This window comes from Macrobrachium rosenbergii, chromosome 7, assembly GCF_040412425.1.
Source record: "Macrobrachium rosenbergii isolate ZJJX-2024 chromosome 7, ASM4041242v1, whole genome shotgun sequence".
Taxonomy (NCBI): domain Eukaryota; kingdom Metazoa; phylum Arthropoda; class Malacostraca; order Decapoda; family Palaemonidae; genus Macrobrachium; species Macrobrachium rosenbergii.
The window spans coordinates 22,929,587-22,953,392 of record NC_089747.1 but is presented as its reverse complement, the minus strand read 5'-3'; the positions used below and the strand labels follow the sequence as shown (position 1 = coordinate 22,953,392).

The following is a 23,806-nucleotide window of genomic DNA, read 5'->3' as shown; positions in this document are numbered from 1 at the left end:
GATTAATTACCAGGCTAGCCAAATTAATAATGGATTAATCCCACGGGCTGGGGTCACGCCCATCCTAATTGAGCGTCAGTGGCTACCAATTGAAACAAGCTTTTAATAAAAATGAAGTGCGGTAATGTACATCGAAATAAAGAATAACAAATTGAATCGTAAAATACCTTTTGCCGATGTACGATACCGTAAGCATAATTACGCGCATTAGCATGAATATGTATAGGATGAAGGACCTAAGATGCAGCCAAGATATCAGAAAACGACCTTAAGAATGTTCGTCACCTAGACTATAACTTGCCGCAAAGAACTGAAAAGTTGTGTAAGAGAAACTAATGATATGTCTATGTGAAACAGTTATGGCACAGGAGAACAAGTTATTCAAGGAAACTCTAAAGTGATATGACAAAATGTGGTCCTCCGGTTGGGCCAAGTGAGGTCCGATTGGATGGCCTCCCCCCTTCCTCTGTAGAGTGGGGTGGTTGATGCTGGTGCAGTGACCTTGAGTTGTGATTCCTGCTGTCTACATATTTCAGTTCCATGCTGTAAATCATGTGTGTATTATGCCTTACTAAATCAGCTTTGACCAACAACTGCCACGGAATTGTGATTTACACGCTCAAGGCTGAGAGTAAGCTTAGATTAATATTTCAGCTTTCCTTGGACATTTATTTTCTCTTTATTCAGGAACCATTACCAACTGGCCTATCGTTGGGCTGAGTGACCTTGCTCTTGTTGTCACATGTTTGTTATCTTTTCTTTTGTTCTTCTGAATTCCCAGCAGTAATTGGGCTCTTGAAATTGGGCCTGAAGGTTTTGTTTACTGTTATCATTATTTTAATGGCCAGTGCGATATTGTACAAAATAAAATGCTTAGAGGTAGGCACGAGTTTCTCATTTTTATTTTTGTATTGGATTTGCAGTGAATTTTGTATTGCATAGTATAAGACAGACGCGGCATGATCTCAAGAACATTTGGTATAGATGACCTTTGCTAAGGTCTTAGCATTTGCAGTAGCTGACATGGCGTTGCAAGTCCATAGTTAATACTGTAACTTCCACTTTTTCCAAAATCGTGAAAAATATTCGTTTTTACTTCGGCCATCGTGTGCTCCATTAGGTTCGTGTCATATTGACTGACAGTTAAGTTTTCTTGAAAGCTGTCTGCAGCCACTTTACAGTGTCGTTGCTTTTTGTAAAAAATGTCGGCAGGTTTTCTTGTGCAGACAGTACCGTAGTCATTTCCTGATATATATATATATATATATATATATATATATATATATATATATATATATATATATATATATATATATATATATATATATATATAGGCCCCTATATATATATATATATATATATATATATATATATATATATATAGGCTATATATATATATATATATATATAGGCCTATATATATATATATATATATATATATATATATATATATATATATATATATTTGGCACCCTGTTCTTCATGCCATTACACGTTACACTTTATGTACTTAAAACATACTAATTTTAGGTTTCATTCTACTCCTTGTTAATTCATGCTAATGTATGTTAAACTGATGTACCAATTTCAAGTTTACCCTGGTCACATTGATCAATTTTCGCCCGTTTAGGCTATATATAGTACCGTACTACTGTATGTGACCCAAAGGGTTTTTCTGTGTAATGTTCCGATTTTGTACGGTTTATTTATAGCCCGCGTGTTGTCGAGTTAACCTTGTGGCGTGTCTTGGAAGGGGGGACGGCACGTCGCCAACGCAGACGTTATTCGTAATAGTTGCTGTTATGGATACATTACTTGCTGTATGTATATCTGAGGTACTGTATAGCTTGTCAGTCATCGCACAATCAGTCTAGTTAATTTGAAGTATGGTAGGCGTAGATAATAAATTTCCGGTCCAGTATTTGTATGTAAATATTTGCTTTTTAAAATGTTTGATATAAATATAAACTATTAATGGCTATGTACGTTATAGGACTGATTGGGAATGAACCGTCAGAAGTGGGCGTGGCAACTTGAGGCCTGCTTGCTGAGAATGGATGACGCGGCAAGTTGGTGATTGCTCATAGAGGCATTTCTGTTATGCATGTCAGTCATATCAGTGACGTATATTGGAATTGCCATACACAGACAAACTAGCTGAATATCTCAAGGATATTCAGCTAGTTTGTGTACGTACGCAACAGGAACAAAAAATCTAGCCCAGAAGCAGTAGGAACAAACCCACATTGATGGGAATACACGTTGAGAAAAAGAATTGGGCTCATAATGGCAGGAGACCAGTTTATCTCTTACGTTATGGCAGACTTATATTCCGACCGTGATGTGTGTTTTTCCCCCCTACACCTTCAAGATCCTTGGCGTGCACGTAATTTCCTGGGAAAACTCCGCCATCAGTTGAGAGTTCAGTTATGTGGTTTTATTCTACCTGCTTGTTCGGTGCACGGGAGACTTGAAGAAGTTGTAGTATTTTTATTTTTCAAGTTTTGAGGCGAAGCCCAGTGTGGGAATTGGTTAAGTAGTTGTTCTAGTATTTATTGTAGGGTATTTATCCATCTGTATGTAAATAACGTAGTCACGGGATGTACGTAACTTCTCGATTTCCTAATGCAGTTAGCTAAACATTCCTTCTCATGTTAGGAAGTCTGAGAAGCTACAAGCCCATTAAGATTCTGTCGTATTTGCATATAGGCAGTTAACTTGAATTGCATATAGGGAGTTAATACAGCAAATGCTAGAACAACCAGCTAATCGGATCAAGTCATGTGTTCTGTATGCATATTTTGTCGTATTTTGACTTGATTTGGTTTTTCTTAGTGGATAATATTATGTTTAAATGTCCTGTTGTTATTGTTGATGTTTATAACAGAACAAGCCCTAGGGCCATAACCTTCCCTATAGCCCCTGAAGCGTTATAGAATTCCCTTCAGATGAAAGAGTAGGAGCAACGTAATGGTTGACATTACATGTAATGAGAAGTTAATAGGTGAAGGTCAGATAAGGAGGCAAGTTTGCTCAAGTGAATCCCCAAGGAGGGGGGAATCACACCCAAGACTGGAAGGCCATGGCACAGCTCAAGGTTTGACTCGGAACATTGGTTATATAGCGACCACTTGCCATAAGGCAAGTTGAGTGTGGCACCCTGGGTGACCCATATGTCACTGGTAGAGTTCAGGTGCACCAGTCCAACACAAGTGATTTTAGGGGGATGGGAGTTTGGACACTCAAACCTTAATGACGTAGGCTATGTTGGTGTACAATAACCAGATATACTTCGACATCTGTAGATGCCTTTTCTTGTTACAGATATCGCCCATGCTCAGTGAGTGTTTTCCTGTCATGATCTTAATCATCTTAGGTATGTCTCCATTTGTGAGAGTAGGTGCCTGGTAGCAAAAGTGTCGTTTAATTGTCACGTGTGAGGTTTATACGACACCATCATTATTGCTCAGTGTCGAGTCTACCTTGGAACAGTTCCGTCAGCACAGGTCCGGTTAGGCTTCGCTGTCGGATATGAAGGCCACCTTTGCTTTTGGACTTTCCGGATCGGTTATTGTAACACGCGCCGTTGACCAAGGAAATTGCACCCTCGGAGCCCATTGGCCAGTTCCTGATACGCACGCACTTTAAATGAATTTGCACTTTTCAAACGAGCTGGAATATCTCTCTCTCTCTCTCTCTCTCTCTCTCTCTCTCTCTCTGATATATGCTTATTGCATTAAGTCGAGGTCATCATTTAATCTGACGAGATCAAACTGTTTTGCAAACTCGTGCAAAGCAAAGATTTTGTATGCTTTACAAAAAAATTTGATTATAAATTCTGATAAACGAAGTTGTGGTCACCTGTGAAGGGAAGCTTCCTTGATGCTGAGACATCGCCATTTTATTTCGGTACTGTACGTATTATGCTAAGCGCAACACCCGGCCTTTGTGTTGGACGTTACCTTTTATGCTCGAGATGATGAAGAGGTGTGTGTTCTCTGAATGGGTTCTAGTCTTTGTTCTTCCTGCATCCCCCTCGTATTATATTATATTATATATACTGTGTAATATATATATTATATATGTATGTAGCCTATATATATAATATATATATATATATATATATATATATATATATATATATATATATTGTGTGCATGTATACAGATACATATGTGTGTGTATTTTGTCTTTTATATTTAGACAATACTTTCAACCTAGTTCATGAGTGACACCTTACGTACCGTACAACCTTCTTTTTGTGCTGAAATTTTTGTAAGGCTACTCGTTAGTGACCCTTCTGGGGAAACGTTTTTCTCAGTATCAAATACGTAATTCTTAGATTTGTTGGTATTAAAGTATAGATGTTTATATGTAAATAGGGCGACGGGGTGGGCTTGTTGAGGAGGTCAGCTCTTTGGTAATTTTATTTTTGTTAGCATGTTTGGCGACGTTCCTGAGAATCGACGAGGCATCGATGTTCCTGTTATTTCGCCCTTTGTTCGATTAGGAGTGAGACAAGGTGAGGATATCGATGAGAAAGCTAAGGGAGGTGTGGGGAGCGTTTTGTTGTAGTGTGCAGAAGCTCCGTTCATTTGCTGTGGACGTCAAGACGTGTGTCTGTTTGAAACGCTCAGGCGATGATATCCGAGACAGATATTTTCGTTTGTGTTCTGTTACTGAACATGAGTATTCCCCAGTCCAGATATGTGCAGAACGTTGAATGAATATTGGTTTTACCCGCGCGGCCTCGTGTTTTTAAATGATTTTTTTCTGTTTTTACAACGTTTCCTACTTCTCAGGATTATTGCATTGCAGTGTGTGTGTGTGTGTGTGTGTGTGTGTGTGTGGCGGGGGAGGGTTATACATTTTAGAAACTTTGCGTTCTCTCTCTCTAAGGTCTTGCATTCTACAAGCTGTCGTGCCAAGCCTTGATTTTATGAGAACAGACATTTTTTTGTCAGTCTACAAAACTGTTTCACCTCACAATCGGACCGGTAGTTTGAACATTCCTTGGATTTCACTCTAAGTCGTATTGCTTTGGGCTGAAGGCAAGACGTGGTGTTAGATCTTGCGGGATTACAGGTTGTGAAGGCAATAATTTACCTTCTATATTATATTGCAAATGGTTGAGGTTGTCTTTTGCCTGGAACTCGTACACTCGAGGCTACTAGGCCTGTGTGTCCGTAATAAAAAAAAATGCTGTTCTGAATTTCAGCCATGTGTATCGTACGTACGGATCGAGTTTCTAATCCTCTACTACAGAGAGAGAGAGAGAGGAGAGAGAGAGAGTTGAGGGAGAGGTTGGGGGAGGGGGTGGGGGGTTGGGGCGTGTTGAATCCAATAGCCTACCCACCGGTCTTGGCGACATTCCACGCTGTGGTAATGACGCTGCCACGGCCATGCCCCGAAGCGCCCCCGGTGGTAACGTCTTGCGGTCCAGCAGCCCTCTTGTGTGTCTTCTCACTCTTATCTGTTCTAGCCTTTCCTCCATTACATTTGTTAGTTCATTGGTACTGCGTATCTCTTTCTCTCTCTGGTAGACACACACACACTCACAGGTGTTGTTATTCTGACCAAGAATCGATTCTCTCTCTCTCTCTCGTAGACAGACACACAAACACACACGCACACACAGGTGTTATTATGACCAAGAATCGATTCTCTCTCTCTCTCTCTCTCTCTCTCTCTCTCTCTCTCTCTCTCGTTTTCACGATACCCAAGAGGTCGTGCAGTGGAGCCCGTTGTTTCAAGCCTTATTGGTAAAGGGAGGGAGAAAGCCGCTGGTAGAGGCTGTCTACTGTAACTTTCCTAGTTTATGTAAGATACGTGTAGTGCATACCAACGTGGAATTATGACACGGTAGGAAGGGAATATCGCACAAAAATAAAACATTCCAACTGTTCCCTATATATTTTATCAACATGTTAGGGCTTTTATAATTCGAATCCTGGTCGGAACAGTTGACTTAAAAATTATAATTATCCTTTCGTGTAGGTTATTCCCAAGGTATAGTGAATTCGGTATTAAAAGAATTTTAATATTTGTAGAGGACAGGAAATCGCCCAAGATAGAATTCTGTGGAGAAGGAAGACTCGAACGACGGCCGACCCCATAGGAAGAAGAGATTAAGGTCGTACGTTGAAGATTTGAGAATATAAAAAGGTCACGCTTGTATTACACACACACACATACTGTACACTCCCACACATAGTCTACACACACACACACACACACACATATATATATATATATATATATATATATATATATATATATATATATATATATATAGGCTATATTCAGTCTCAACTCTACAAATTTAAGATCAAATATACTATCAGCCACTCCTTAGTATACGGTACCATTAGGCTATGTCTGGAATCTTATACTACTGCCATTACTATATAAGGTAAACCATGCTGTTAAGTGGAATTTATAACATGTTAACATCTATTTTAAAGTTGTAATGAAATTATTGGCGACGCTATCCCCTCCTATCTCAAGTCGTTTGTGGTAAAAAAAAATTCCTGCAAGAATAAATTGCTCTGGGGTGTATGTCATCACTTTGTATTTTGAAGTTGGAGTGAATTATGGTTGACCTGGGGTGGGGTTGTGGTTGCAAGGGTCTTGCGAGCCACTGAGGTCTCATAGATGACACGGCCTGAACTCCATTGGCGTCTGCAGACTGCCATTACACTTCTTATCATTAACCGCCAGGTGTGTACCCTTGACCCCGAGTCCCGACCAGTCTTTCAGGTCTCGATATGAAAAGCAGTTAGATCGCTGGCTTTTTCACTTGTTGGTAGTTGCCGGAAATCGTGCCAGTGATTTATTCCTGTTAGGCGAGGTGTATACTGAGAGAGCTTACTGTGTGTTTAGTGTCGGTTGAACATTACAGCACCTACATATTACCGCGAACTACCTATAGACTGCTGCAAAATATCGTGATTGCCACCGTCTCTTAAGGAAGAAAGACATTGCTGTGACAGTTCGTTGACACTCTATCCAGCCCTAACGTGGATTGTTTACATTTCTTATTTACTCTTACCGAATAAATGATCACATCAGTTGTACCATGGTTGTATAGGCTATGGTCATTTCCCTGAAATGTCATCATTATCATATTGCCTACACTCTTGTCTATCCTTTGCTTTCACGCCCACGAATCTATACATTTTCATTATCATAGCTCTCATCCAAGTGTTTTTGGGTCTTCTAACTCTAATAGTGCCCAGAGGAGGCCACGGAACGGCCTGAACAGCACCCGGTACCCATCAGGCGCTGTTCTCCCTTGGTTGGTGCGAAGGAAATGTCTACGATATCTCCCCTTCATCATTGTCTTCTACTTGGAACTAACGTCATTTCACTTATGGTATTTTTCTTACAGCCTTATTCTCAAATCGTCAAATTGTTTGAAGAAAATTTGGAATACAGCAGCTTAGGGAAAAAAATAGTATGGGGAAACTAAGATTAATTTTTTTTTAATCATTGTTGCTTCTTGGAAGAATGTGAACAGATGCAGTTGTCTTGATTCGAATTTATGTAACTGAAAGGCGATCGACGTGCTGCTGTTGAAGAGTTGTTGGTAATGGATGCTGCATATCAAACATGGCGTCAATCTCAGAATCGGCAGTGAGAGGGTGAATGCGGTTATGTCTGTGACTTTGCTTATTCATGGAGCCATCCCCTTTTCGGGTATCTGTTAAAGCAGCTTATAATTTTAAAGTTAACCAGTTGCATGAATAGAGGCCATCTTTCTGCCTCTGTTTTCGGTTGATTACCTTGAATATTTTATCATGAAACATCCTTGCATCAGGATAATAATAGTAAAAAGTAGTCTAAGGCTTTTCTGTTTGTCAGTTGTTGACCGATGCGAATGTAGGCTAGACTAGTCACTATAGATTTATTTCGAAAACTATTTTACCCAGTGTGAGGGGCAGAGAGTCGAGGTAGTGTCATGTTTGTCCTGTATACGACGGATGCAGATTGGCTGTAGGCTAATTCTTTTTCCAGTACTTTTCAGAGAGAGAGAGAGAGAGAGAGAGAGAGACTCTTAGGCTTAGTGTTGTTTGTCGATTCCAGAGGTGGGGTTCGTTGGGTCGTGCAGTAGTCTTATTCGCTTAAGCCTAAACGAATGTTTTATATTTTTTAATGTAAGCAATTTATGTTTGCTTACAGTGCCGTATCGGTGACGAGCTGTTGACGTTAGAATGTGTCCTCTGTATGAAAAAGTTGAACCATCCTGACCTAATTTTGTAAGTGTTTAAATCGAGCTGAGTAAAAGGAGAGAGGAAGACCTTTACATCATTCTAAATTGTTACTTGTAGACCTGAGGCTGTGTCACATTTTCAGAATTATTCAGTGCTGAATAATTTTTTGTTATATCGTGATTAAACGGATAAGGCTTTCAGTTGAGCGCATTTTTGCCAGAAAGCTTTTATTACCCAAATTTTGGGGTTCTCTTTTAAATTATTTCATGGAGTTATTCTTTCTGCAGAAATAATGTAATTGATTAGCTTAAGTTCTTAATGACTGAAAATGACATAGAAGACTTATGATTAGCAAGCATCACGACGAATTACCTCTCTTTAGTGGTGACGTCAGAGATCACCCATGTCAGATTTATTAATAATAATTCACCTTTGCCTCTCCCATCCCATTCATATGGTGATGTGATCCCTCACGAATCCCAGTGTTAACCCTGTTGGCAATCCTCTCGTCTTGCCTTCCTTTCCATGAAATAAAACCTGCTTAACCTCAGCAACCGGAAACCCAAACTTGGTCCTAGATGCAAATCTGATAATGTCAGTTCAACTTAGATGTAGCTTACGGAGATCATGTCCCATTAAGCCGCCCACAAGCAGTGTTTTGTTTCCCAAACCTCATGTTTATATCATAAGGCTTAAACCATGAAATCACTGTTGTATGTAGGTTTCCACTACTTATCTATCACTGTTGCATGTAGGTTTACTTACCTATCACTGTTGCATGTAGGTTTCTACTACCTTTCCATATTTTTTTTTCACTGACCAAGAGTGCAATGGCAGTATGGAGTTAAAAGTTTGAGCTTCTAAAATGTGTAGATAAGCACTGACATGATTCAAATGGAATCAAACAGGCTTGATGAAACTGATTGAGGAATAATATAAGAATGTGTCCTACGTGGATCTAAGATACGGGGACTTTTTTTTTTTCATAAATATCAGTGAGGGAAGAGCTACAGTATTTGTGTAAATAACGAAGTTACAAGTACAGTATTTGTATAAATAACGAAGTAAATATCAGTGAGGGAAGAGGTACAGTATTTGTGTAAATAACGAAGTTACAACTACAGTATTTGTATAAATAACGAAGTAAATATCAGTGAGGGAAGAGCTACAGTATTTGTGTAAATAACGAAGTTACAACTACAGTATTTGTATAAATAACGAAGTTACAACTACAGTATCAGTGTTAGTATAAATAATGAAGTTACAGCTACAGTATTTTATAAATAATGAAGTTACAGCTACAGTATTTTATAAATAATGAAGTTACAACTGCAGTATTTGTATAAATAGCGAAGTTACAGCTACAGCATTTGTATAAATAATGAAGTTTCAGCTACAGGATTTGTATAAATAACGAAGTGACAACTTCAGTATTTATATAAATAATGATGCTACAACTACAGCATTTGTATAAATAATGGTGCTACAACTAAAGTATTTGTGTAAATAACGATGTTATGGCTACAGTGTTTGTATAAATAATGAAGTTACAACTACAGTATTTGTATAAATATGATGTTATAGCTACAGTATTTGTATAAATAACGAAGTTACAACTACGGTATTTGTATAAATAATGAAGATATAACTTCAGTATTTGTATAGGCTAATTAATGATGCTACAACTACAACATTTGTATAAATAATGACGCTATAACAAAGTATTTGTAGGCTATAAATAACGATGTTATGGGTGAAGTATTTGTATAAATAATGAAGTTACAGCTCAGTATTTATATAAATTACGAAGTTACAATTACATTATTTGTATAAATAATGAAATTACAGCTATAGTATTTGTATAAGTAACGAAGTTACAATTAGGCTACAGTATTCGTATAAATAATGAAATTACAACTACGGTATTTGTATAAATATTGAGGTTACAGCTACAGTATTTGTATAAATAATTAAGCATATTATATAAATGATGAGTGTATCTACAGAATGTGTAAATGACGAGGGAGCAGTTACAGTATTTGCACAAATGACAAAGGAACAGATATTGTATTTACGGAAATGACGAGGGAACAGCTACAGCATTTGCACAAATGACAAGGTAATGGTTACAGTACACGAATAAGTAGTTGTGCAACAGCTACAGCATTTATGTGGCTGCTGAGCAGCGAGTCGAGTCGACGGACCAAACCACACTTCCAAACTGCCTCCAGGAAAAAAGTGGAAGTACCCTGCACTTGGAGGCCTGGGGATGGGGAGAGTCGGGTAGCTGCCAAGATCGGCGATTGGATATAAGCGTTTTAGTTGGGTCACAACGGACAGATGCCATTACTGGGGTTTGTGAGGGTGCTGCTGTCTTTCTTTGCAGACTCTTTCCTTTTGTGGAAAATTTATTATTGAAGATAGGAAGGCTTATTTATTTATTTATGCTGGTCCGCTGGTATAGTGGTTAGTGTTGTGGCATGTAGGTATATGTAAAATCACTGGCTCTGTATCATGACAGTTACTGCTGGAGTGTGGGGTGCACGTGGGAGGTTGAAACCAACATTCTTTGGAAGCTTGAATTTCAAGTCAGTGGCCCCTATGTGCTTGTTCATGTGAATAGGTTACGTCTACTGAAATACAAATAGTAATCGTGGATAGTATCTTGTAAAGTGTAGACGGTATGAAGAGTTTAACATGATTACTTGTACAGTATGTTATGCCACCAGTGTTAGTTCTGTTTAGGAAGTTGTATTCAGTACGAGAGAGAGATTTGAGATGATCGAGAATGTTCGATCTAATAAAGGCATCTACGGAACCACCGCCTTAATGTTGCATTAAAGGGAAGTAAGAACAAACTCAACTTTAGTGATGTACCAAAAATACCTTAGTGCTCAAAACTATGAAATATTCAGTGACAGTGCAGTGCACCGAGAATAGGATTTTTTTTTCTTGAATAATGGATGTTCATACAGACATCATAACTTTAAGAACACAATGCCTGCCTCCCCACGTCCCCCACCCCCTCCTCCAACGGCGTCTCTCCCTCCCTTTCTTCTCCCTCTCCCCTCAACAGCCTCTCTCTCTCTCTCTCTCTCTCTCTCTCTCTCTCTCCCCACTATTCCACACCAGTTCTGCTGAGCCAAAGGTTAATTTCCATTATGGTAATGCTGTGATGTGTTTGTGTGTTTGTCGCCGCCATTACACCTCCTCGTGATCCGTGTTTACGGAAGAGATGGTGTTATTTAACTTATATTTTTAACTCTCTCTCTCTCTCTCTCTCTCTCTCTCTGGTTTCAATAAAAGGAGTTTGTCTTACCAACAGGCTTCTTTAAAACGTGTGATTGTGTTCGGTATATATATATATATATTTAGATATATACATATATATATATATATTATATTATATATATATATATATATATATATATATATATATATATATATATATATATATGTGTGTGTGTGTGTGTGTGTGTATCACAAAACAAACAACATTTGTGTATGTGTATTTATATATATATATATATATATATATATATATATATATATATATATATAACTATATAATTACCTAAAACGGCTGTTTTTTTCATATAGGCTAGTTTTGCTTGGAGAAACCGTGCTTGAATAATTTAACCCGAATGCTCTTCTTATCGCTTTAACTCCCTCCCCCCTTCCCCCACCCCACCCTTACATCCCAGTTCTGCCTTTTTTTTTTTCTGTTGACGACCTTCAGTTGCTCCGCAGTGACATGTTGGAAGCTAAAATTTGTTTCTGTAGGTATATTTGGGAGTGAAACCTTGGGATATTTTCCACAACCGTCGAGATCATGAAAGCATTCCTGGTTAGCTTTTGTTCTTTAGATTTCATCCTTATCGAAATGGTTTAAAATCTGTTTGCAGCGGTAACAAACTTGTAAGGTAACGTTTATTGAAGCAAAAATTATTGAACCTACATAAAGGTATTAAGTGGTCAATTTCATTTGAGTAACATTGATTACCATTAAGGTTTATATATATATATATATATATATATATATATATATATATATATACATATATATACACTATCGTTAAACTCATCAGTTTTATACAGTTAGCAGGGGGTAGCCAAAGCTCGCTTTTTATAGAAATTATTTTCAGAGAATTTGTACTACTGTATTTTTCCTTGTTATATATAGCCTATATAGTCTGTATATCTTGTATATATATATATATATATATATATATATATATATATATATATATATATATATATATATATATGGTGTGAGTGTTTGAGTGTCTCGAGTACTGAAATCGTCAAGCAACGATTGCAAGGTGTTCGTATGTGTTACTCACCATTCGGGCTTTTGTCAGGCTGGGGGCTAGGGCAAAAGGTAGAGAGATCAAGCTTCCGGTGAATGGTGGTTGGTCTTACCGAGGGAGGTTTGGAAGGACGGTAGGAGGGTTTGGACATGACATGAGGCATGACTTATTATTAGTGCCCAGTGTGTGTGTGTGTGTGTGTGTATGTGTGTGGGTGGGTGGTGGAGAGCATTGACACCAGGTTGCGTTAGATGGCCAACTCTAAGGTGACTCTGTCTACCAAAACATAACGTTTTCAGAAAAAAGAAAAGTTACAAGGTTAGCCTACGTCTCTTTGCGAAAAAGCAAGTTGTGGTTTACTAGGGTAGGGCATGAAAAACTTCGTCTACATTGATATCTAGAATGACTTGATCATATCAGTATCACAAAATCTTTGCTTATTACATATTCACACCTAATAATTTATGGATGACGGTTTGGGAATTATTTTGTCGCATAAGAACTAAGATTTTTTTTTTGCTAAAGATGACATACTGTGCCTGTATCTATAATTATAGCATTTTATATCCATTCTCTTGAAGGGTTCAACAGGGTCCCTTTCTCCTGAACTCTTGTCGATTCTCATACCTTCCGGATATGGAGAAACTACAGGAAGGAAGCCACGCAATTTGAAAGTCATTTACACAAGTCTCTCCGATTGTCTACTTGAGAGAGAGAGAGGCATTACATGACATCCATTACAGGTTTGTGAAGCCATAATCACTGCTACGGAGTTGCATGTTTTAAGAATGATTCTTTTGCAGTCCGTGTGGATTAGACAATGGTTAATTGTTTAGTGAGAGAAGGCTCGCCATTGAATAAAGATAGCCTGTAAGGTGCACATTTTTGTTCTGTTCAGGTATTCTCTCTCGCAGCATACCCGTGTACTCGTTGAATATTAATAGGAACCAGAAGAGATGGATCTTTGAATGGTTTATCCGGGCTATAATTAGAAATGAGTAAAATGTCCTGCATGCTTGTTTTCTCTGGTATTTTGGCAAGGCTGTCTCAGAGAGAGAGAGAGAGAAACTGGTCACGCCTCTTTTCTTCCTTCTCCCGGTGAGAATTTCACTGTTGGCAACTTTTGGGCTACATTCCGTCAGGCCTGCCATGTGATTTCTTTTCGTGGTCTCTGTCAGTTGACTTGGGTGAACTTTCCATTTATTTAGGTAATTGTAAATGCCAGCCTTTGTAGATAGTTTCGTAAAGTGTTTTCCCCTAAACGGGTTTGAAATAGGCTTACTTGGAAGCCTTACGTAGCCTCTGCTATTTAGAAACACGATGCTACTTAAAAATATATATATTTTTTTTAGGCAGAATCTTGTTACTGTTATAAGAAAACTAAGTAATTATTCATCACACCCCTTTCCTGTAATCCATTCTGACGTTAGGGTTGGCGTTTTCCCATAATTAATCAGAACCGGATTTAAGAGAGGGTTCGACACAGAACGGTTCTTTCGTATGAAGCGTGAATGATCCTGTACTGACGTGTATGGAACTGCTCTTTCATACGATTTCTCTTTTAAATGTACTGACGTGTATTGAACGGCTCCTTCATACATTTTTTCCTTTAAATGTACTGATGTGTATTGAACTGCTCATTCATAACTGTTTTCTTTCATTCCAAAACACAATATACAGTATTTTCAACAGATGAACATTACAGAATTAACGAAGTAGGCCTACAGCAAAAAAGGGTTTTCGTAGATTCCGTACACTAACATAAAAAGGGACAAGGTTTACATTACATTTAGGAGCACATCTTAAAAGAAAACTTAATATACTATAACCAATAAAGACATTCAATTACAATTAAAATTTGTAATGAATATGTTTATATGGAAAGTAGTTTCCCAAGGTGTCCTTATATTTTATCAATAATAGTTGTTCCCTTATTTTCAGCTCAGTGGTCTGGTAAAACTAAGGTATACTTTTTTCCATTTTCATTTCATTAATTTAGATAAAATGTACATAACAGTATTTGTTTTCCTCCTATTCCGTATTAAATACAAATAATCAGATATTAAAATAAATGCACAATTTTCCTTTTTTTTTTTTAGGATTTACACTGATAGTCCATCATGACTGTATGCAAAAGTTTTTCACTATTTATACCGATGAAAGCCCACGTCTTAATGTAATTATTTTGTAGTCCTTGGAGTAGAACAGAGCGCTGAAATCCTGAAACTATGAGATCGATTTTATAATAAAAACAGTGATGCCTTTGGATCTCATTATTTGAAAAAGGAAAGAAGAGAAAGAGTAAAGGAGAATTGAATTCTAGGGATTATAGAGACGGAAAAGATTCTGTTCCTAATGAGGAAAAGCTCAAAGTTCCATACAGTGCTTTATTAATAATTATCGTGGCAGAATTTCTAGAACGTTCCACCATCTCCCGATTATAATATCACGTGTAGTAAGAACATTTCATGATAAGGAAGATATCTTTTATAACGCAAAGAAATGCCTGCCATCGTTATAGGGCGCCATTATATATATATATATATATATATATATATATATATATATATATATATATATATATATATATGTGTATATGTGTGTGTGTGTGTGTGTGTGTGTGTGTGTGTGTGTGTGTGTGTGTGTGTGTGTGTGGGTGCCGCTTTTAGTTTAGAAGCAAGAGGGCCATTTCTTCTCGGTTCTAAATGATAACTCTCCTTATCATGCGTAGCCTATTCGTATTAGGCTACACGAGTTAGTGCAACGGGAGATAGTAGAACGTGCTGGAACCTGCCTACACGTATATAAACTCGTGATTTGTCAGGATTTTGTGAGTGGTATTATTTACTTATATGACCTGGTTTTCCGTTGACCTGCGCAAAAATAAGTTTCCGGTTTAACCTACACCATTCATGTGCATTTGCTGGGTTATTGTCCCGTTTCCTGTAGGTCAACGGTATAATGAAGTTTCCCGTTTCTGGTTAAAATGGATTTTATTGCAAAAATGTATATTTACGTCAGTGAGAAAACAGCACCGTTTCCTGGGTTGCTCTCAGAGGGAGAGAGAATAACCTTAAGCTATGTGTTGTGTGCAATCCATGTAAACAACGTTTAGCTTTTCATTTGTGCAGCAGCGCAAAGGCAGAACCATAGCTGCTGGCTGATAGTGAGTAAGAGTGATCCCAGAATCCTTGGGTGAGTCAACATTTGGCCCCTGAGGCTATACAGTCCCAGCAGTATCGTAGCCTTAGCCCCCACGCTTGGGCCAGCAGGAGGACCGGGTGGCTGAGTCACACGGGATATCGCTCCTCGCACACGTGATGGGGTCTGTGACGTCATGGAGGTACTTGGTGACATACCAAGGGCATAATATAGGCCATGCCACTCATAAGCGGTGGGGGTTTCTTTATATTCCCGGATACAGTTTACGTTAAGAAAGATACCCGTTCTTTTTCCGTTTGTCTACGCTTTGTTCAGTATTGTTTTGGCTCTGGCCAGTGGTGGTTGTCTGGTCTCGGCAACGTGAGAAAGATTGTAAGCTGATAAATAGAATGGTATATTTAAAAGGGTAAGTTTATCGTGTATACGTACAATATATATATATATATATATATATATATATATATATATATATATATATATATATATATATATATATATATATATATGTCACTGTGTATTCCAGTCATTTGTTAAAAAGATAGACTGTGTAGTATAGGTCTAATTACGCAAAACTACGGACATAAGTAGCGGATTTCTTTGCCCGTTACTGGTATGACTGGCTCCGTATTGACTTCCATTCCTGATTATAAAAGTTATATGTTTTCATACAAGGAAGTGGTTCTAGGAACTGTTTTTGTCTTCCATTTTGTATAATCTCTTTATTACTCAACCTTGGTTTCATCTGAAATCAATAATCGTCGTCGTTAATTCTGAAACCATTTGTCACTGGCTTTTAGACAAACAGTCGCCCCTTGGCTTCCATAAACTGGTGCAACAGAAGATAATGGTGTTGGTTGTCGGGTTCCAGAGATAACAACCCATTTCGACGGGATTAGAAAACGGAGTAAAACGGATCACGGTTTTGGGTTTCCGAGGAAATAGATTCAAGATAATTTCTTGTTACCCTTTGCAAGTTAAATTATTTGATTCCTTAATCAGGGTTGATTTCCACAAATATCTAGGGAGCTGCAGACTGCAATTATTTCCATCTGTTTTCATTTGTAGACTACTGTATATTTTTACAAGACGGGCTAGTTCCTCGTCGGACGAGTCGGTAGAGTTCTTGGCTAGCTCTCTGCTAGGCCCGAGTTCGAATCTCCGGCCGACCAGTGAAGAATTAGAGGAATCTGTTTCTGGTGATAGAAATTTATTTCTCGGTATAATGTGGTTCGGATTCCACAATAAGCTGTAGGTCCCGTTGCTAGGTAGCCAGTTGGTTCTTAGCCACGTAAAATAAGTCTAATCCTTCGGGCCAGCCCTAAGAGAGCTGTTAATCACCTCAGTGGTCTGGTTAAACTAAGGTATACTGAACTTTTTACAAGACGCGTTGTCACGTAACAAGGCATCTGAACGGTGTAGCTGAAGACAAAATGAAGTTCAACCAAGTTAACTCTTAGGTATGGCAAATTTAGAGCCTAGTTTTCAAGGTAACTTGAACTGCCATACGTAACGTACTGTACCGCGTATAACCACGTACAATGCATGACGTTTATTGTGGTCATTAATGCGTGGTTGTGTGTAGCAATGCCATGATTCACGATTTCCTCAGCCAGCATTAGTAATTAGCCTGTTGTCATTGTTATTTTTAGGTCTTTGTGGGCTTTTGTTTAATTCCCTTTGTTGATAATTTTGTAAGTTATGCTTGATTTGGCCTAAATGAAACATGTTGACATTACATTCGCTCTTTGATATATTAAGTTACGGGTATATTGATTGTAGCGGATGTAAAGTGTAACAAAACTTGTCACGAGTATTTGGCAAAGCAATTAATAATCTAAATATAGAAGGACTTAGGAAAGACGTGTGATGAATATATCTTGGCAGCCATACTCACGTAAGGCATGTTCTTACCAAGTGTGCGCGGATGCTTTGGTTGTTTGTCTCCAGAGCCAAATTTGTGATGCCATTGCAGGTGTGAGAGATCACAGAACTGCTCGTTTGGAAGTCTGAATGAACGCCAGACCTCGTCAGAGAGACCGGTCGTGTAGTGAAATAGATTGCCATTCGAATTTTTGAAACCGCTGACCGAAACGTTTCAGAGAAAGTGTTCATTTGTGAATGCAGGTCCGGAAACGGTTTTCACCGCGCTCATTTGTAGCATTCGAATGGAGCAGTGACCTTTGCAATTAGGTAGCTCTCCTGTGCGCTTTTTGATGATCCAAATAGTGGGGTACTGTTGCAGCAAGGGTTACGTTTTTAATGAAGGATTTTCTCCGTGTCGTAATCTAATTTGGCTTTGTTAAGACTTACATATAAAGTCATATATATCCTTTCATTTAATTTCATCTGTTAGTGTTTTTAAATGAAATGATATAGTTTTTGCTATGACGGTTCCAGATTGGAAGTGTGGCGAACCTTTATATTGATGTTTTTTACCTTGAAAGTTAACCAATTAAACTTATTTAATTGCTTATTTAATTGGTAGGTAAAGGTAAATCTAAGGTAAATTTATGTCACGAAGAGAGTCCAGAGGTCCACTCCAGGCTTTTTATTCCATTTTACCTCGTATAACACCTTTGGAAAGGGCCCGTGAAGGCTCTTGGCAGCATAGCCTAACCTAAACCAGCCAAAAATTAGTTGCTTTTTGTTTCATTTCCTAGATAATATTGAATTTAAGGGTAAGTTCATCTCTTGTATGAAAATGGCAATGTAAATATAGTATCCTAACTAGGCTATATGGAAATAAATTCCGGGAAACGTTATCTGTTAAAAAAAAAAAAAAACTGTTTGGAAACATCTGACTTCAGAATAGAACTGAACATGCACAAAAGCAACCTCTGCTACAAATTCAATGGCTGATACATCCGTTTAAACCTTCATTTATAGTAGGTCGAAAATTGTTAAAATCACTCTGTGGATTGCAAATGCGCAAAATTGCGACATAGTCCTAGTACCTCTCACGATGTCGAAAGAATGGTTTGTTGATATTACCTTGGAAGGAATTTCCGACATTTGATAAATTTCTAGATAGGGGAAAATGCTCTGTGAAAATGAGAACTATACTACGGCGTCTCCTTACTTTAGCCTACCATCATTATATATGAACAGAAATGTTGTATGCATTATAAATAATTGAAGAAAATTACGCAGAAAGAAAAAAAAATGGGTTTTTTCGTACGTCAGCCAATACCAGTGGCTGCGTGCATATGACATATCTCCGCGATATTCAGGTGGCATATTATTCAAAAGAGACTTTGAATGGGTTTGCCTTTTATTAACCCCCTTCAAAAGGTGGTTTTAAAATTACAACGTGGACGTGACGTGTGAATGAAATGAAAATGTTTATAGCTGATGATGATTAGATAATGGCTAGAAAGTTGTCAAAATGGCAACTCTCTCTCTCTCTCTCTCTCTCTCTCTCTCTCTCTCTCATTTTTTTATGTCTGAACGTACGATGTTCTCTAGATTAGCAGGTTCTTAAGCGGCAGTTAGAGATTTGTTATTTCCTGTCTTTGTTAGGTGAACACACTTTAGGCTTGCTTTCATTGCAAAAGGTTATTGCAGTCAAGCTTTGAAGCATCATTGCCTTCGTAACAGTGCTTTTTCTCTAATATAGTTGGAAAGACACAATGAACGTTATTTAATGGGTTAAGGTGTGCATAGGAAAACTGCAAATTTTTTATTTTATTTATTTATTTATTTTTTTTTTTTTGAGACCTTCCTTGAGTGATGTAAGTAGTTTTTTCCGGTCAATGCTGAGTGCTGTATAAGATATTTAATTAAAATGGTATTGTGTAAACGGTTAGGGAAACGCTATGTCGACATGAATGGAGGAAAATGAGACCGATTACAGAAGACATTGACGCCTTGAAAATTATAAAGTATACCTAGCCCTTTTGGTTTCTGTGTTAGCGTATTGTTGCCAGAAGGGATGGATGTCTTTTAAATGCTGATTAGCCTCATTGGTGTTTTACCCCACGAGATCCTTCAGTTGAGAGCAAGACATTATGGAAATCGTTTTACATCTTTGTTCTTACCATCGTTGTGATTCAAGTTTAATGATAAGGTCGGTGTTGACCTTTTGAAGAAATTGATTAGCAGCTGGGGTATTACAGGGGTGGCTGTAATGAGAGAACGAGGTTCGGGGCATGTTGATTGGTAGAATTCTAGAGGGGTCTGTCTTGGGCTTTAGCTTGTACAGTAGCCCATTCTACTGTTCTTGTCATTCAGAATCTATTTTATATTTCAGTAATAAATTTTGCATCGGAACATTCAAAGATATCTGCTTTTGGAAACACTGAGAACACTCATTCTGTTTTATTCATTTTTTCTGATTTTGTTTCTCTAGAGTTGAGCTTCCTCTGTTGTAGATTCCCTCAATCTGCCCTGCGTCTCTTCCTCACTCCGGAACTGCCGTGCCTCCTCCCTCCCCTCCCGTTCCTTCCTCCCCCTACCCCCAGTGGCCGTCACACCGTGACATTTGTTAAAGTAGAACGGTATATCACGTGACGCATGGCACCGGTTTTTACATAGGCAAAAAGTCGCCTCAGGTCATGGTCGGGCTTTTTTTTTTCCCCTTGACCTTCAGCTCCTGCTTTTCGGTTACTGTAAATAGGCTGTCTGATAAAGACCCTTTATGTTGGTGTTCCTGAGATAAAAGATTTATTTGTGCGGGAGATAACGGAGTCTGAGTTCATTTTCTCATGATAAATCTTGCTTCCAGTCGATCACGGCAGTTGTCAGTTATTTTCGACCCACTTCTAAATATAGGTATGATTCACGGACGGAGCAGTGCCATCTGAACGTTGAGTGGACGGTCACTGCTAAGTAACTTAAAATTTCACAGGGTTTTCAATGTTAGTACCAGTTATTTCAAGCAGACTATTTCCCGTTTGGGAAATGAAGCAATACTGAATAATTATAGGGGTATTGCATGCAAATGTTAATTCCTGGGGCTCGGTTCCTACCAGACTTGATATGTCAGACATCTTTTTGCCGCATTCCAGACAATTTTTTTTTATTGGCACTTAGTTTCTCCCATCTCTGGGATGCAGCCTTGTAAAAAAGAAATGATCTTTCTGAAGTCGCCAAATAGGGATAAGAAAGGAAATAAAAGGGTTCGGTTCCGATTAAAACTCGAAGTTTTATTAAATTTAATCATGTGACATGTTACATTAAGTGCGTGGGAACAGGTTCTTTTGCAAATCCGTAACTAACACGATTTAGGAAATCCGTATCTGAAATTTATCAAAACGACACCACTGAAACTGAAAACGCTACGTTGTGAAATTGCCCTACTTGTTGAAGTAAATTTAGACCGTTCATTTCGAATTCCTAATGCCTCCCCCCCCTTTCTCTTCAGGTCCTGCAACCCTCGTGACTTTCCCAATCTAGCAATAGAAGGCCCCTTTGTATTCTGGCTGAGCCGCCAAAGAAACATTTAAATAGCCCGTCCTTTGAGTTCGTTTGTCCGTTGCCGTTGTTTGTCCTCGTTTTTCTGTGGACATGAAAGATCATTTGTCATGATATATGCCGTGTATGAATAACGTGCTCTCTCTCTCTCTCTCTCTCTCTCTCTCTCTCAATATGTATAAAATATTTATACTACACACATAGGCTCTATATACTGTACATTATATATAAATTATATACTGTATATATATATATATATATATATATATATATATATATATATATATATATATATAGCCTATATATATACACACACTCACACTTACATACATACATAGTCTACGTACATACATATAGCCTATGTTATATAGGCTATATCTGTGTGTGTGTATGTATGTAATGCATTGTTTGTTTTGGTATTCAGAATTTTCGTTGGTAGTCCAGGGAGGCTGTTGGGAAAGGTAGCATGCGAAGTTGATGAACAGATAAGAATGGAGGAGTAGTTTATGAGAGATGGTTTTTTTTTTGCAGTTACTGAAACTCAGTTTTGGCGTATTGTTTCCTCTTGCCATAGTGCGCTCGAGTGCGTCATTTATTGTTAATTATGGCGAAACAGTCCACCATTCGGGATGGTGATTCTACAGAATGCGGGCTTTCAGATTAAACTCGGCACTTTTTTTTCTCTATCATCGTAACAGTGGATGTTATTGGCATTTCAGTGGCATTGTTATTACCAGTAAGAATGATTTGTATCTTTAGAGCCAATATTAATCGTTATTATTAAATTTGTTATTAGTGCATGCTATTATTTTAGTGCTAAAACTGATTGCTATCTCTCGATATGGAAACAAGACTGCAGAATTTGTTCACTTTTACACAACTTTCTCCTATGCAGTTCCACGTGGACGATTTTTTGGTACGGTAACTGACGGCAGATTACCACACCACCTTGTGCACCTTGGTGTCGACAGCATTTTTTTTTTTTTTTTTTTTTAAATAATTAGGCAATAAAGGTATGATATTAAAAAGAGATCATTTTGCTGTTTTTCATTCATCAGAGTTACGAACCTTATATTATACGTTCAGTGCGTCCCAGATTTGCTTTAATTCTTCGTATTTGTAATTATGTGTATTGCATATGGATAAGCCGTGTGCAGAAGCTTTCTGAAGATGAAACTTTTTGTTTTCTTGGGGTAGATTAAATTATGTGAGATGGTTTATGTTAATTATGTATGGGGAAAAGTTGAAGAAAATTGTAACAAAAAAATTCTTGTGTTCAACATTTTAATTGTTGAAATAATGTAAATATTGTAATTTTGTTAATTTTAAATAAAAGTAAAAAAATATATACTTTGTTCTTAGCTCTCTTCTTTGTATCTATTTGTTGCGACCTTTCCAATGACGACCTAATGATCCTTGTTCCCAGTAACAGACAGATTTCGTTTTGTGTGGGCGTTGGAGTGCCTGGAAATTTCTGCGCCACCAGTTTTGGAAAGTCATGATATCCATTGTAAATGCAGAACTGCGCAGCTCTCCCCTTTGCACCATTTGAGAAGGGCGCTTTAAGCTCCACTTATTTTAGAATTGTTTTGCCGTGTTTTATTAGTTTGCAGAAGGGACGAGGGGGAAGGTGGGTAATCGGACATCTAGGGGACCAATGCATGCGGTCAGAGGGAATAGGGAAATTTGTCACTTTGGTTTAATTTTGGTGTTTCCTCTCGCCCTCAATATTATACTGAATACTTAACAAACAAAAAAATAAATCTGCCTTGAGTACTGGTTTGATATTTGCATAACCTCGCCATATTCATTTGGTGTTATTCCATGTTTCTAGTCCTTATTCACATATGCTTAGAATTTGCAACAAAATATTTTAATTTACACTTTCAGTCTAGGTACGTTCTCGTCACTTCAAAGTTTCCCTCGAATTTCTCCGTGTTGGATGTTACAAGGAAAGGCCTTCGCTTGACGCTATTCTTACGGTCGAAAACGTCAGCGCTTTTGTCTGGCTGTCGTTTAGACGATAGATTTTATTTCACGCTATCCAGCTTTTCAGAAATTCTTTGTTTTATCTGCATCCCTATATTTGGGTTCAACTGGAGATCGTTTTATTAAGTATAGGCCTATATTTGATTTTAATTCAAACATCAGAGCTTTTCGTAACCTTTGTGTTCCCGGTTCTTCTACAGTATATAGGAAATGTGTAGCGTCACTGTGTGAAAAACATAACTTTGTCTTCTTAAATTGTGATTTTGTATTTTCAGCCAAAATGCTATTTTCTACATCGTCTGACCAAAATGGCCTGAATTTAAACTTGAAAATGTTCAGAGCCAAAGGAATTACAAGAGCGAGACCGATTGTAGAAAGTCACCACTTTCCTGACCTGCTGCTGCCTCTCCCGCCAGTCTCTGTGTGTGAGAGGGAAATCGCCGGTGAGTCATAGGGCGGTGGGTAACCGAACGCGATTGCTAACGTGTACTCTCTCTCTCTCTCTCTCTCTCTCTCTCTCTCTCTCTCTCACACAAGTGTTTTGTATGTAATCGATTAACGTAGTCTGCGTACAGAATTTTTATTAATAAGTCTGGCCATCTTGTCATATAGGCCTAGACAACTTAGTGAGAAAGTGTCTGTGTTTCTACTTCTACAAGGTAACTGAGTGTAACTGCTTCTACAAGGTAGCCGAATATAACTACTTCTACATGGTAGCCA

At 38.0% G+C, this 23,806-nt stretch overlaps 1 protein-coding gene across 6 annotated transcripts in view; it reads left to right on the top strand.

Moving 5' to 3' along the window:
* The window catches only part of PlexA (plexin A), a 117,660-nt gene that overhangs the window by 10,787 nt on the left and 83,067 nt on the right, over nt 1-23,806 (top strand). Inside the window, exon 1 of one of the 6 annotated variants that reach the window (XM_067106827.1) lies at nt 13,142-13,266. The exons of 4 other annotated variants lie outside the window; for them this stretch is intronic. The gene's annotated coding sequence lies outside the window, so the exon portion shown is untranslated. Of the gene's footprint in view, nt 1-13,141; nt 13,267-16,003; nt 16,092-23,806 lie in introns of those variants that run through there. One more of the 6 variants, XM_067106829.1, reaches the window with a different exon arrangement.